Source organism: Vipera berus, assembly GCF_964194415.1.
Source record: "Vipera berus genome assembly, chromosome: 5".
NCBI lineage: Eukaryota > Metazoa > Chordata > Lepidosauria > Squamata > Viperidae > Vipera > Vipera berus.
This window is the reverse complement of record NC_138207.1, coordinates 59919682-59935145: the sequence shown is the minus strand read 5'-3', so window position 1 is coordinate 59935145 and position 15464 is coordinate 59919682.

Genomic DNA, 15464 nt, shown 5'->3' with positions numbered 1-15464 from the left:
AGTACATCTGTACCTCTTTTAGTGGCCATCTCATTCTGACAGTGTTGATAAATAACTATTTATTTACATAGAAAATTAAATTTATTTTATTTCAGATTTACATTACAATAAATGAAACCGTGGTTCATTAAATTTTTTCCTCCAACTTTCCACTACGTCAGCCATTTATCAGTATGGCTTAATAAAACTGCTGCATTTCTTGAAAAAACCTAGATTCTTTTACATTTCAAATGGAGGGAATCCCATATCTATAAAATAGATAGCGGACTTATCACCCTGGGAGCATTTGGTGCTTCAAAATGGAACTAGTAAGATATTGTTAAAGAGAGCATTTTGACTTTATTTTGGCATCCACAATGAGAAATAATGGATAAATGGGCTCAAGCAGCTGAGCTAAAGCCATTTAAGAAATTAAAGGTCAAAAGCAGAAATGTTGCCCTTGAAGAAAATAGGATATCTTTTAGATTCAGGTCAATGGCACATTATATTTCAGTTGCAAAAGAAATGTAGAAGTTAATATTGGGACGCAATGGCTCAGCAGTTAAAGATGCTGAGCTTGTGAACTGGAAAGCTGACAGCCCAGGTTCAAGACCTGAAAGCTGTCCAATGGGGTGAAGTCCTGTTATTTGCCCCAGCTTTTGCCCACATAGCAGTTCGAAAGCATGCCAATGTGAGTAGATAAATAGGTACCAGTTCAGTGGGAAAGTAACAACATTCTGTGTGCCTCCATGTATAGTTATGCTGGTCACATGATCACGGAAGTGTCTTTTGACAATAATGGCTCCCTCAGCTAAGATGAGCATCAACCCCTAGAGTCGGGCACCACAGGACAGGGGAAACCTTTACTTTTACCTTTAATACACATATAAGAAGAATTAATAAGTTAGAAGCATGCATAGATAGATAGATAGATAGATAGATAGATAGATAGATAGATAGATAGATAGATAGATAGATAGATAGATAGAAAAAATTAAATTGATTGCCAACCAGAATCCCAGTAGTATTATTCAAATGAAAAGATACCATGGAAACCCAGGTTATGTTTCCAATGGTTCATGAAATTCTCTGCATAATTTTATATCTACCTATCAGTAACCCTCAATTTACAACCATTCATTTAATGCCTATTCAAAGTTATAACAGCACTGAAAAAATGTGATGTATAACCGTTCCTTGCACCTATGACCGTCATAGCATCTTCATGCTGTGATGCAACTTTGGGTGCTTGGAAACCAGCATATATTTATTTATACAGTTGCAGCATCCCAGGGTCACATGATTATCATTTGCAACCTTCCCAACAACAAGCAAAGTGAATGAGTCAAGCCAGATTTGTTTAAAGACTGCATGGCTCACTTAACAACCATCAAAAAAGGTGATAAAATTGAGTGTGACCCACTTAACAACCCCTCTCGCCTTAGCTCTGGTCTTAGCTGTAATTGTAAGTCGAGATGACCTGTATGTACATCAGGGGTCTTCAAACTTGGCCCTTTTATGATTCATGGACTTCAACTCCCAGAATTCCTCAGCCAGGCATGCTGGCTGACGAATTCTGGGAGTTAAAGTCCACAAGTCATAAAAGGGCCAAGTTTGATTTAAATAGATAGATAGTTGGGTATCTAGCTAGCTAAGGTCTTTTATTAGAGTATTCTTTATGCCACTGTATATGACTAGACTAAATACTAACGTGAAGGTTAGTATTAATGACTATTTATCAGGAAAATAACTATTTACTAGGAAAATGTTATTCATAGAATCCCAGCTATTATTTATTACTCTAGGACACAATAAGCCCATTTCACTTTTTGACCCCAGTCATCAGAAACATCTTGTCTCACACATCCATACCCTATCATTATTTCAAAATATCTTTATTGGCTTTCCACATATTCACATTGCCCCTAGAGCAGGGGTCTTCAAATTTGGCCCTTTTATGACTTGTGGACTTAAGCATCCAGAATTCCTCAGCCAGCGTGCCTGGCTGATGAATTCTGGGAGTTGAAGTCCATGAGTCATAAAAGGGCCAAGTTTGAAGACCCCTGCCCTAGAGGAAATATTGTGAGCTATCATATTTCATATGGTGTTTAAAGTGAGCATACAGTTAGTCCTCAATTTATGACTGGTCACTTAGCTACTGTTCGAAATTACAGCAGACTTCTAAAAAAATCCCCCCTCGTGGTCACATGATATTTTATGTGCTTGGCAACATGCTCACTTTTACAGCAATTTGCAGCATCCCACAGTCATGATCATGTGATCATGATTTATGATTTACCATGCTTTTTTCCAGAAACCAGCAATTACTTCTTGAAAAAACCTTCTCCATTGCAGGCAATGAATTCATTTAACTGTGACATTTACTTAATGACCATTGCAAAAAATAACATAAAATCAGGTTGATTACTTAGATGCTTCAACCTACGACCATCATGAGCCATCATGACATATGATGGAAATTCTGAGCTCTGTTATGGTCATAAGTCAAGAGCTACCTGTATTTTCTTTAGACAACAAAATATGAATAATAACATTTCATTTGCTTGCTGATTTCACTAAGCATCCCCTATGAAGAAAACCACCTGGGTGGTTTGAGGATGGGGTAGGGGTAGCTAGTTTCATTTTCTCTATGGTTGTTTAGGAACTGTAGATTAATTTAATTTTCAAATAGATGTACTGTCACATTATCCATTTAAATTTGCAGTGACATATCCCACAAAAGCAAGCTATCATGAAACAGTTGATCATCATATCAACTGCAAAAATTAAAATTAGAATGTACCTTCCATGTAGGCAAGGGTATATTTCTACTGAAATTAACTGGTGATTTGCTTCACTAGAAACTAAGCTAAATTAGCCCTAAGCTAATTGTATCATTGATCATTCGTCTAAGACAGGGGTGCGGAATTTTCATCTTACATCAGAGGTAGGGAACCATGGCCCTTTTATGATTTGTGGATTTCAATTCCCAGAATTCTCCAGTGGTGGGGAATTTTCGTCTTAGACCAGACGTGAGGAACCATGGCCCTTTTGGACTTCAATTCCCAGAATTCCCCAGGAGTTGGAAACTTTCATCTTAAACCAGAAGTCTGGGTCAGGAATTCTGGAAGTAGAAGTCCAAAGTCATAAAAGGGTCTACCTCTGGTCTAAGATGAAGTTTTCTATTTTGTGTGTTTGAAGTCCCATACAACCCTTATTCCATTAATTGCCATCTCTAAAAGCTAAAGTCATGCCATATTTAATTGAGGGCGGGGGGAGAGAGAAAGAAAAATGCCATGTTTCTGTAGTCACAACATATGTATGGCAAATTGTAATCCAGAAATTACCACCTGAAATAAGCATGTGTGCACTGAGCAGAGGTAGACGTACAGATATTCTGGTCTGCTGTACAGTATAAAAATATTGGCCTCAGTATAGCCCACTCAGTTAAGCATTAGAGTAGGCTTTCCTTTTTGATTCTTTGTTAAAATATGCTGAATCCTGTAAACGTCAGCTCTATCATTACTGAAGTATCATTACCCAGTTGACATTTGGGTGATGGGTGAAATCCATTGTTTGAGGAATCATGTATTGAGTGATGGTACAGAATGCGGCCGCGAGAGTTGTCTTGGGAGTTTCCCGGTACTCCCATGTTACACCTTTGCTCCGTGAGCTGCATTGGTTACCAGTTGTCTTCCGGGTGAGATTCAAGGTTTTGGTTATGGTCTTTAAGTCCTTACATGGCATGGGTCCGGAGTACCTCGGGGACCACCTGCTGCCGGCGTCAACTTCCCTCCGCCCTGTGCGTTCCCACAGAGAGGGCCTCCTCAGGGTGCCTCTGGTCAGAGAATGTCGGCTGGTGGCCCCCAGGGTGAGGGCCTTCTCTGTGGGCGCTCCGGCTTTATGGAACCAACTGCCGGTTGAGCTCCGGACGGCACCGGACCTTCGCTCCTTCCGGCGCGGTCTGAAGACCCATTTATTTGAACAAGCTGGCCTGGCCTGATGGGGGGCGTCAGGGTTTTTAATGGGTTTTTATACTGCTACTGTTTTTATCTGGGCAATTGTTTAATTCTTTTTTAATTTTTGTATTTTCTATTTATATATGCCCTGTTCACCGCCCTGAGTCCTTCGGGAGAAGGGTGGTATATAAATTTAATAAAATAAATAAATAAATAAATGTATTGAGTGATGTAGGAAAATCAGAGGAACTACAACAGTTGTCATGTTTGCAGAAAGATTCCACAGGTGGGAAAGAAACAGCTTGTCTTAGTTCAGGTTGAAATAAAACATTTTGGCCAAAAGATGCCTTGTAGAAAATTGATCTTGAATGAATGTTGAAGCAGAAAAGGGCTGGCCATGTTGCAAGTAACAAATTCATGGACAATATTTTTTTTTTCATTACAGCTACAACAGTGACAAGTCTTGTTTGGTCTCCAGTCTGTTCTTGCCCCGCTTTTTTAATGTACCACAATCAGTGCTGCTAAACCAATGCTTTAGTGTCAAAGTTGGTTTCTGTTGAAGCTCTGAAGTAGATTAAAGGCTAATGGAGGTATTTTGTAACCCTGGATAAATGCCTAAATCCAATACACGTTGGGGATATGAATCTCAGTTTCAATCAAAGTACAACTCACTGGACTATGCTAGCATACATAGTATATAACAAATTATTCGTACAAGTATATAAACAGATGAATCAATACCTCCACCAAATTATCTCTCAGACTGAAAATAAATGTTCTAATATACTTTTTTCCCAGTCTGAAAATGGGTGGAGAACAATTTTCAGGTCTTTAAGGGATAATTTCATGATAATTTGGGAGTTTTAAGGGATGAATCAAGTATCTCAAGGAAACATTTATTTTGTTCAAACAGAAATTGGCCATCTGGAGAGAAAAAATTAATCAAAAGGCAGTTAGGATTGGAAACAGGCTTCATGGAATTGCTAGCTAGAGTATGAGTGACCATATTCAATTATTGGCTTAAACTATCTTTCTTTTCCCTTGTCTTTGTCCCATTATCAGCAATGACTCTCACTCTGCATAAAAATACATGGTAGCAACTGAAATTTCATCCTTGGGGTTTTCTCCAGGTCTTTTACTCAGCATAGGGCATGATCAGGCTATAGTACTTTATAGATACAAAATACAAAATTGGACATCTATGGAGATTCTCATTCATCCAGGTCTCATTCATCCAGGTCATCATTATCCCAAAGGTGATTTTTCACAAGGCAACTGGACTTTGTTTTTCTTTGAAGATGTTTCACTTCTCATCCAAGAAACTTCTTCAGTTCTGAGTGGATGGTGAGGAGTGAAAGGATTTATACTCCTTGTATTAGGATTTATACTCCTCATTTGCATTCTTTTGGAGAGAAGCAAAATGTCTTCAAACAAAAACAAGGAAATCCAGTTGCCTTGTGAACAAGCAGTTTGGGCACAAAAGTGGGCCTAGTCAAGATCCAAACCTTTATTGCTAATAAGTCCAACAGGTATTCTTTTTTCTCCCAATGGCACACCTAACTGAACACAGAAAGGCTTTTACTGTGGCATGATGTCATGCCCTAACCATAACTGTTCTTGAAGTTCATACCTAGGTATTGCAATGGTCTGGTACTCTGGTCACACACAAACAACTGCGTATGCATTTCTCCAGTGCCTATATTTACACAAATATTTGCACTAGCATCTTCTATCAATTAATACATAAATACCCAGGGCGCACAGGACAATTGTAGAACATACTGTAGCTTTCAAGAACCAAACCTGATACAACAAATTATGTTGCCAGTTTCTGGCATTAAATTCATCAGACAATGACGTGCTTGGGGCTCAATATTATGAACTAGATTTAATTAGCATCTTGCTGGCCACATTAGGATGCTTTGTAACTTAATAAAATGTTCCACATACTGTATAGGTATTCCTCATTTAGTAACCATTTGCAGTTATGATGATGATAAAAAGTAAATTTACATACAATCCTCACAAGTCTGTCTTTAAAGCAAAGGAAGGCGGAAATAAGATAATTAGCACAGTCATAGTTTTACTTAAAGACTGCTTTGCTTAAGTTGCTGGTTCTGAATGTGGTTGCTAAAGAAAGACGATCTGCACTAATTTGTTTATGATGCTAATGCTCCTACTGCTTCCTTATATGTACAAATAATGTGTGTGTGTGTGTGTGTGTGTGTGTGTGTGTTTTATATTTTTTTAACTTTTTCTAATCTAAATTTCTGTTTAGATTTCCTTTCTCTCTCTCTCTCTCTCTCTCTCTCTCTCTCTCTCTCTCTCTCTCTCTCTCTCTCTTTGTATTTATATGGGTGTGTGTATGTATATATGTATTATGGGTATTAGAACAGAATACATTATTTCATACTTCTTTGTAGTGACTGTAATATTACTTTAATATTTTGGTCTGTGACCATAACATTTGATTTGAAAAAAGCAGTCATGCATGTGTGAATAACAATTAAAAGTGTTTCATTTCTTTTCTGTTTTTTAATTAAGTGACAAAGATCTTAAGGGAGGCATGATGCAGAAATGTCAAAACACCACCCCTGAATTCACCATCAAACCTTGCATATTAATTCTATAATATTATAGGCATTCTAGACAGGCATGAAATCCCATATCACTAGAGGGCTGGCAGCAGAGCTGGGAGAAGATGTGAAAAGTTTGCCTAAACATCTATACCCAGTGTAAAGGAACATCAGCACAAAAAAAGTGGCTATTCAGTGAAACAATGAACTAATTTTGAAGACAATGGAAAATGAAAAGCATATATTAGAATATATCACCCCAAACGTGACCTTATCTCACTGGGCTTCAGTGAGAGAAAGCTCACTGACCATGGGAGCCATAACCTCATTCATTGCTGCCAAACACCACCTGCTACTTAAATGTTGTAGGGAGAATGCCTTCCAGGAGAGAAAAATTATATTTGTGGTTTCCTAGCAACAAAGCAGACTATTTCATATCTGGATGGTACTATACAACTATGAAATTGGATGAAACACCGTACACAAGGAGATCAAAAAGAGGTTTTTAGGATCATTAGCCAAGATAGTTTACTTGCATGCTTGCTTTTCCTTTCCTTTCCTTTCCTTTCCTTTCCTTTCCTTTCCTTTCCTTTCCTTTCCTTTCCTTTCCTTTCCTTTCCTTTCCTTTCCTTTCCTTTCCTTTCCTTTCCTTTAATTTCCTTTCCTTTCCTTTCCTTTCCTTTCCTTTCCTTTCCTTTCCTTTCCTTTCCTTTCCTTTCCTTTCCTTTCCTTTCCTTTCCTTTCCTTTCCTTTCCTTTCCTTTCCTTTCCTTTCCTTTCCTTTCCTTTCCTTTCCTTTCCTTTCCTTTCCTTTCCTTTCCTTTCCTTTCCTTTCCTTTCCTTTCCTTTCCTTTCCTTTCCTTTCCTTTCCTTTCCTTTCCTTTCCTTTCCTTTCCTTTCCTTTTAGTATCTATCTAGGCAGATCTTAGGCAGATCTTATTAATTAAACCAAGCAGTAACAATATTGGTTAGGACTACAAAACACATTACACCCAGCAACTCATCCAGAATCAAGCAAACTATTCTCTATATATATATCAATTCCTGCCCTTGAAAACAATCACACATACAGATAAACACATGGAAGGGTGATCAATAGAAGTGGGGATCAATTGATCTGATCTGGACCCAATCCATTTTTTCTAAAGCATCTTCAGAATAAAATTAATAAATAGATAAAGCTAATGAAAGGGAAGGAAGTACAGGAAAGGAAAATGGAGATTAAGTAATGAATAAAATGTAAGGTGAAAAATGCCTCTGTAATTGTTATTTAAAACATATAAGGCTGCTTTATGATTTCATTTAAGATGAAATCTATCGTACAGGAATGTCTAGGTGATGTTAAAGTCCAAATCAACCCTAATTTCTCATCACAAGCTTTGAGGTTGGAAAGTTATTATTAGTCCAACATTTCCTATTGATCAGTCTTACTCAAGTTAATACCATCCAGGAGTGTCAGGACTATAATTCTCAAATTCCAAACTTGGATAGCTATGTTGGCTGAAGAATTAGTATTTCTGGAGGAGCCAAGTGGGAGGCTATCATAGACCTTTTCATTTAATGCATTGATGCACAATTGCAGTTACAAGATTATTTATATTTCAAACAATTACACCGCATCCTTGTAGAAATAAATCTTTTACAATTTATTTCATAATTGTAGCTCACTGCCATTAGTGGACTGTGTGGAAGAAGTGCTGACATGCAATAATCTTTTCTTTCAATAATTTCTGTCTCTCTGTCTTGCCATTGTCTTTCTCACTGTGCTGGAATGAAGGTGCATTGTGGTTTTCCGTGTAAAAGTAATGTTGGGATAGGACTGTTTAAAGCACCTATTTTAGGAGATCAGAAATAAAATACGTTCCTTCTAACAATCTTATTATATTAAACATTAATAAAGGTTGCTTAAATAGTAGCAGAGGCAAATGCTAGTTTTTGCTCAAGTGAGCTCCCAAATTAAAAAAAAATCAGTCAGAGAGCTGCAAATGCCAGGTTCTTGACCCGCTTTTTTGTTGAAGCTTTGCTAATTTTGACTACTTATTCCTGATTCAAATTTCAGGCACCAAATTATTTTAGCTGGACATCTTTCCCTGGCTGTCACTTAAAAATGGTTGTTGATTTGTTGAAAATAATGCACTTGTTGTATGGAAGAAAGTAGAAACAACATGTTGATGGTAATCCATGAGGCATTTTTTGACAGCAACAAGCAGCTCATTACAGTTTGCTTTCTTCTGCTCTATAGTATAAAAAGACAAAGTATTGCATGAGAGGAATAAATAACAATGTGTATTATTATATTAACTATTTCAGATTATTGCTGACACAGATATGTGTACCTCAATATCTCCACATCTTGAAAGCAAGCAAAATTAATTGAATATAGAATGGCAATTGAAATTAACACTCTGTTCTCCTAACAGATGCACTGTTCTACACTAATAATAATAGGCATAATATACTGTAGCTGATTCCTAGTTTAGAGAAAAAGGAGATTAAAGACAGGTAGAAGAGCATATCAGAACATGAAATGGGTCAACATCATGCTGTTCATCATCTCAGAAATGACCTGAGCCACTTCTACATAAATAGGAAACATCAGAAGTCATTTTATAGTAATAGCAGTACATATACTGTAGATAGGCAAAATAAATCTTTCTGGACACCCTTGCATTTCATTGAGTTGGTATTTTCCTCTAATGCAATGATCCTCTATCTGTTTGTAAAATTACCTGATCTTTTTGTAAAGCACTAGGCCATTGTTACAATAATGTTGCCGTACACAAGCTAGAAGAATGCTGTGCATTTAGATCCACAATGAATTGTGTAATGTTTATGTGCCGGACTTCAAAAGACTCTTAATGTCTCTTAAAATCAACTTTTGACAGGATACTATTGGAACCTTTGGGCATTTATATGTCCCCCTCAAATCTACATTCCATTAATCTTATTAAGAAATAACAAAATGAAGAGTTCAAAATATGCTACTAAGACTGAACAAATTCTTTCTAAGGGCTGCTTTACATTCCATTAATCTTATTAAGAAATAACAAAATATGCTATTAAGACTGAACAAATTCTTTCTAAGGGCAACTTAACATTTGTGATTAATATCTGCTTCACTATTACACAAAACAGTCAGAGAATTATTTCATTTCTTTTTAACAAACAATTGTTATCTATATGTTCTTAAGGCGGTTGGATTGTTATGTCAAACACATGAATAATGATCTTTTAATCCTTTAAGTATAATTGAAAGACCAGATACTTTCTACATTCAGTTTTTACTACACAATCATTTAAAAAGCTTAAATAAATCAACAATGGATATTTTCCCTATGGATTGCTCAAACTGTGCAGTAGGATTGTTATTAAGCCATTTATTATTACAGATCACATAACAAATTCTGAAACAAGTGTGTCAAATCAAATTTCTATTCTTTAAAAGCAAGGAAATAAAAGTGGTAAATTTTTATTTATGTTTCTAGACGGTTGCTTGGAAAACTAAAAACTAAATGAATGAAATAAAAACCTAAAGCAGAATGGGGTTCCGCTGGCGGCGCGGCGCTGAAGACAGCCTCCCCTGGCTGCCCGCGGCTCAGCTGTTTGTTTTTTTGCCTGAAACAGCGCCGATCAGCTGTTCGGGCGAAATTGAAGCCCCCTCCTCGGGAGAAGAGGAGGGGGTGAGGCCCCAGGTAGGGGTAGAGTTCTCCGAGGCCGCCTGAGCTTTGAGCTTGGGCGGCTGAAGGATCGAACTCCCCCGAAGCCTGGGTTGCTCCCAGCTGGCCGTCGTCTCTGCTCCGAACTTCCTGGAGCAGAGCCAGGCGTCTGCGAACCAGCCCTGCCTGATGAAAGGACTATGATTTAAAGGAGCAGGCAGAGCGGTACAAGAGGAAAAGGTGAAGAGGACTATTTTACTGTACTCTCTAACTTGTTGGACTTTTTAAACTTTAATTGAAAGTGCGTCATAATTGAGGATTAAAAGATGGCGGCTAAACCTCCCTCTAAAACTCTTCGGAGTGGAGGATCCTCGCCGGTGCAACAATCATCACTACAGGCATTGCACCCTCCTGAAGTGCTGACATCGAAGGATTTGCGAGATGCCTTGGATAAACATGCCCAGGTACTTTTGGAATCAATTAATCAATCAATTGCTGATAAATTTGCACAGATGGAGGAGAAATTGGAGAAATTTGAGGAAAGAATGGAAGAGAGGATGGAACAGAAGTACAGCGTGATGAAGGTAGACATTTTGACTTCAGTGCATAAAGTGGCGGAATGTGTGGAAGATTTAGATGAAAAAGTGGATGATTTGGCTCAAAGGAATGCTATACTAGAAGTAAAAGCACGGGAGAATGAAATTGAAAGAGGCAAGTTGGAAAGGGAGTTAAGCCATGCCCAATATTACCAGATGCAGTTTGCTGTCAGAATTAGAGGCTTAAAAGAGAATGTTAAAGAAGATTTAAAGCAGCTGATCTCTGAGGCTCTCGAAGGGGTATTGAACCAGCCAGCATCTGAAATAAGAGCAGCTATGGATAAAGTGTTTCGGGTGAATTCATGGATTGCCAGACAGAGAAAGTTGCCTAGAGATGTGGTGGTTTATTTTGCAAAAAGAGAAATTAGAGATCAAGTTATACAAGCTGCCTATGATGTTAAGGTTGTGATTGCTGAACAAGAAGTCTTGGTTTTAAAAGAAATTCCTCCAAGGATTTTAAGGGGAAGAAAGGACTATACATTTCTTGTGCAAGAGCTCAAGCAAAGAGATATAAGGTTCAGATGGGAGATTCCAGAGGGGCTGATGGTGATGTATGAAGGTAAAAGGTATAGGCTGACTACTGTGAAACAAGCACGTGATTTCTACAATAATGTCTTAAAAGCAACCTCATTAACGCTCTTGGAAGCTGGAAAGGGATCTGGAGAGGAAGAACAACAAGAGGAGGAAACAGAGGAAAATGGTGCTGGAGGAGATCAAGCTACAATCTCTTTGGATGATCCTAGAGAGCAAAGAGTGACGCGTGCTGCTTTAAAACGAGCAAAGAAAATAAAAGAACAAGATCAGCAAAAGTCTTCAGATTCTTCACATCGCATTCATAGCCAAGCTGTGGGAGGAGCACGGCCTAAAGTAACCAGTCCTATCAAAGCTGTGGTCCAAGAGCTTTTCGAGGATATACATGGCAACTAAATTTTTAACCTGGAATGTTAATGGACTAAACTCACCGCAGAAGAGGAAGAAAGTTTTTCAATATTTAAAACAATTTAAGATAGATGTTATATGCCTGCAAGAAACGCATATTAGAGTTTTGGATCAAAAGTATTTATTGAACTCGAGGCTGGGTACGCAATTTGTTGCTTCTGCAGAGAATAAGAAAAATGGAGTGGTTGTTTATGTTAAAAGTGCCTTAACAGCGGACCTAATTGAAGCAGATAAGCATGGAAGATATGTTATGATCGAGCTGTTGTTTGAAGGTAAAAAGACGCTTTTAGTTGGATTATATGCTCCAAATCAACAACAAGCTGACTTTTTTAGTTTACTTCATACAAAGCTTACCCAGTTGGATTATAAATCCTTTATTTTAAACGCATTCCAAGTCACGCTAGACTGCCTAAATCTTTTTTTGAAATGAAGGATGACCTGGAATTGCGAGATATTTGGCGTGAGAGACATTTGCGGGAGAAGGATTATACATTTTATTCTGATAGACACCAATCTTTTTCGAGGATTGATTTTATTTTGTTGACTAATGATCTTCTTTTGAGAACTAAAAAGGTGAAAATCTGCGCAAGAATTATCTCTGATCACAGTCCAGTGTGGTTGGAGATTGATAAGGAAAGAGGAGATAGACGCTCATGGCGCGTAAATGAGAATTTGTTTAGAAATCAGAGAAATGTGGAAGAATGCAAACAGCGGATGAAGGATTTTTTTGAGATGAATATGAATAAGGGTACCTCTATGGATATGGTTTGGGATGCTAGCAAGGCCTATATGAGAGGGGTGTTGATATATATGAATAATAGACATAGACGTGCAGTGGAAACTAGAAGGAAAGAACTGGAGAATGAAATAAAGGAAAAAGAAAAGGCTTTGATTTTGAACCCAGAGGAGGTGAAGATCAAGGAGGCTATTAGACTGTTACGAGGACAATTTGATAAATTAATGGCTGATCAAGTGGCGACCAATCTGCGGTTTGCTAGGCATAATACTTTTTGCAATGCTAATAAGCCAGGCAGATGGTTGGCTTATAGACTGAGGAAAAAACAAAGGGCATCTAATATAGATAAGATTGAGCATAAAGGAAGGGTTGTGTATCAACAGAATCTTATTAAGGATGCCTTTGTGGATTTTTATTCGAAATTATATACTAAAGAGGACATTAATGCAAAAGATATTGATACGTATTTGGAGAAGGCTAGCATCCCGGTTCTTACGCAAGTACAAAAAGAGGGGATTAACCAACTGATTACAGAAGAAGAAATTTTTACAGCTATTAAGGAACTGAAGGTGGATAAAGCACCAGGCACTGATGGCTTGACTGCGGCCTATTATAAAAACTTACAATTAGAGATGATAAAACCGTTAAAGGAACTGTTCCAGACAATCCAGAGGGGGGGAAAGGTGCCCCCGTCTTGGAGAACAGCTTTTATCTCTTTGATTCCGAAGGAAGACCAGGATGCTACTTTAGTTAAAAATTACAGACCGATATCGCTTTTAAATACAGATTATAAGATATTTGCTAAGGTTTTGGCTAATAGACTGATGAGGGTTCTGCAACAGGTGATTCATGGGGACCAAACGGGGTTTATTAGTGGAAGACAAATGAAAACCAATGTGAGACATATAGTTGATGTGTTAGAGTTTTTGGAAAGGCACAACCAGATCTCTGCTGCGCTAATCTTTTTAGATGCTGAAAAGGCTTTTGATCAATTGAACTGGCAATTTTTGTTGAAAGTTTTAGACAAAATGGATTTTGGGGAAAAATTTTTACAACCGATTAGGGCATTATACCAAAAACAAACTGCCCGAATTATAGTTAACAATAGTTTGACAACAGTATGTAATATTGAGAAGGGCACAAGGCAAGGCTGTCCGCTATCGCCCTTGTTATTTATATTAACATTAGAGATACTATTGGTTAAGATTCGGAATTCGGAAAAAATTAAGGGGATACAAGTTGGAGATCAGGATTACAGATTGAGAGCATTTGCAGATGATCTGGTTGTTACAGTGACCCAGCCAGAGAACTCTGTTGTGGACCTGATGGAGATAATAACACAATATGGGAAGGTTTCTGGATTTAAAGTAAATATACAGAAAACTAAAATTTTGGCTAGAAATATGACAGTTTCGCAGAAGGCTCTCTTAGAAGGATTAACTGGATTTGAGATTGTTAAAAGGGTTAAATATTTGGGGGTGATTTTGTCGCCCTCTAATACAAAGCTATATAAAAATAATTATGAAAAGTTATGGGGGAAAATTCAAAAAGAACTGGAGAGTTGGGAAAAATTGCAATTGTCTTTGTTGGGACGGATTGCAGCAGTGAAAATGAATGTCCTGCCCAAATTTTTATTCTTATTTCAAATGATACCGATTCTTAAGAAAGACTCTAACTTGGAGGAATGGCAGCGTGGTATCAATAAATTTGTGTGGGCAGGGAAAAAGCCACGAGTTAAACTTAAGATTATGCAGGATACTCGTGAGAGAGGTGGCCTTAAAATGCCTAATTTTAAATTATATTATGAAGCTGCTGCACTAGTAGGAATAAGTGATTGGATTAATTTGACACAATCGAGGTTATTAAATCTTGAGGGCCATGATCTGTTGTTTGGCTGGCATGCATATTTGTTGTATGATAAGAAGGTAGATACTGTGTTTAGGATGCATATTTTAAGACAGGCATTGCTGAGAGTTTGGAAGAAGTATAGACATAAGTTAAGCAGCAAGATACCATTGTGGGCAATCCCAAAACACGCAATAGAAAATATACATGCTGGTTTCAAACATGATGAGACTACTTACAAGGAAATTTTAAGTTTGGAAAGGAATATTTGGTGCTTGAAATCATATAGTTTCTTGCGAGAAGAGAAGGTTGTTCAGACTTGGTTTCAATATATTCAGTTACAGGCCAGGTGGAAAGAAGACCAAAAAAATGGATTTGCAACGACTGATGAAAATTTGATAAAGCAAATTAGAAATCAAGGACCAGCACATATTAAACGGATATATCTTGCATTGATAGAGATCGATTCAGAAACAGAGCTTGTTAAGGATTGTATGATAAAATGGGCCCAAAACATTCAGGAAGTTATTACAATGGACACGTGGGAAAAGATCTGGGTGAGGAATGTAAAATTCACTCAAGCTCAAAGTTTAAGAGAGAACTTTTACAAAATGTTTTATAGATGGCATCTAGATCCTAAAAAGCTTGCAAGTATGTATCCGAATTATCAGCCTAAATGTTGGAGGTGTGGTGATGAAGAGGCAACATATTTTCACATATGGTGGACATGTAAAAAGGTCAAGGCTTTTTGGATAAAAGTCTGGTGGAATATGCAGAAGATTTTTAAACGGAGGATAAAGTTTTGTCTGCAATTTTTTTTGTTGGGAATAATTGTTGACGCTACAGTTGTGGACTCTAAGTTGATGTTGAATTTAGTTACGGCAGCAAGACTTTTGATAGGTCAATATTGGAAGAAAGAGGAACTGCCGACTATACAAGAGTGGATTTTAAAGGTTTCCGACTTGGCAGAGATGGCGAAGATTTCGGCCTATTTGAAAGATTACTCGCAAGAACATTATATTATGGAATGGAGAAAATGGATTGAGTTTATCCAGAATAAGTATAGGGTCAAGAAGTTTTATCTAGCATTTGAATAAGTCTTCTTTCGTTTTCTTTTTTCTTTTTTTATTTTGTCTTCTATATATATTTAATAATGCTAAGTTTTGTTTGATCCTATAT